We start from the raw sequence: 1,840 nt of genomic DNA on the forward strand, positions 1-1,840 counted from the left end.
AGTTTAGACCGTATGTGAAGCCTCTGGCAGTGGGACCAGAACTTATCTCTAGTCCATGAACCGGGTTTTTGGAGTGCATTCTCTATGAAGGGATACCTTGCTCAGCCTGGGTATAGCGGGGAAGGCCTTAGTCCTACCTTAAATTGATGTGTCAGAATTTGTTGACTTCCCCAGGGAGATCTTACCCTCTCTGAGGAGTGGAGAGTGGATGGAATTGAGGGCACATGGAGGAAGTAGAAAAAGGAGTAGGAGTGGGAACTGGGATTAGTATGTAAAATGAGAAAGGATTGTTTTAAATATAAAAATTGACAACAATGAAAAAATGGACAAAAAAAGAATTAAGTGTGAAACTTTGCACTCACTAAGACAGGATAGATAATGGAGTATTCTCTCTGAATTTGCCAAAAACTAATATACTAGACTCTGAGAATGTATATCTTATATGATAATTGTTCTTATTATATATATAGTTTTACTGTGTTAAAGTTAAACCCTTTTTATTTAGACAAAAAGGGGGCAATGTTCTGGGACATTTGATTACACTGTAAAGATATGTCTTTGCCAAGGCTTCTTCTGGTTGACTTAATAAAGAGTTGGATGGCCAATAGCTAGGTAGGGAGGGGTTAGGAAGAACTTCCAGGGACAGGGAGGACTCTAGGAAAGAGAAAGGAGAAATGAACCAGGTACAAAATGAGTTGGACACACAGAATGGGATAGAGGTAGAAGCCACATGGTAGAATATAGATAAATAAAAAGCTAGGTTGTAAAGTGATAAAAAGTAGTTGAACAAGCTAAAGTCCAAAGTTTTAAAATTAAAAAATGAACTCTCCATTTCATTATTTGGGAACTGACTAATGAGATAGAGTAAGATTTATTATACACATCCACTACCCCCCCACACACACACACAAATACACACATGCTTATAAACTCTGAAATAAATAACAACAGAGGATCCTTAAGAAAATAAATGAAATACTAGCTACAATGAAACTTGAATTCAAGGAACAAAGCACTGTTGAAATTAAAGTTTTCTTCTGTTGACTAAAACCTGAATTTGTCAATATCTTGTTTGGGACACTGATGTTGATACAGTGGCATAATTTGACCTCATCATTTTTGAGTAGCATATTTACTTTTCTGATTTTATTATAGCTCTGGTTACATCAATTCTGATAGCTAGTTACATGATGAAATAGCTAAAATAATGTTTGCGTTGACTATAAGCACAGTCATTTGAAGAAAATGTGTCCAGATTCCCATGAGAAAATACAGAGATTTTTGAGAAAATGATATCTATTTTATTCCCTTGTGCCCTACCTTAAAATTTCAAAACTAACAACACAACATATTCACAAACTATAAAATAAAGGTCTTCCTATTCTTATCACCAATGTATTGCCAGCTCTAAATTATTTTATATCATTTTATTTTTTAACTCTTTTATATGTATATGTCTGTGATAACCACATGTGAGTACATATGCTGTCTCAGCATATGTACATGTGTATTCACATACATGAGAAAGCCACAGGTTGATATCAAAGGTTTTCCATAATCAATTTCCTGCTTATATATTGAAACAGGTTTGCTCATTTGAACCCAGAGCTAACAGACTAAGCTAGCCTATTCTGAGGAGACCAGGTCTCTGTCTCTAGAATTCTAGGACTGCAGGCAGGTTACCATGTCTGCCTTGTATTTACCTGGGTTCTACAAATTGAAACTGTCATCCTCTGCTTGCACGGCAAATATTTTGTCATCTTCTTGGACCCCAGTTTAACTTTAATCAACATATTTGGAACGTTAACACTGTACCGTTGACAGTGGTGTAGCTAATAAT

This window comes from Alexandromys fortis, unplaced genomic scaffold, assembly GCF_014885135.2.
Source record: "Alexandromys fortis isolate MF-2015 unplaced genomic scaffold, M_Fortis_MF-2015_v1.1 scaffold_109, whole genome shotgun sequence".
In the NCBI taxonomy this organism is placed as follows: domain Eukaryota; kingdom Metazoa; phylum Chordata; class Mammalia; order Rodentia; family Cricetidae; genus Alexandromys; species Alexandromys fortis.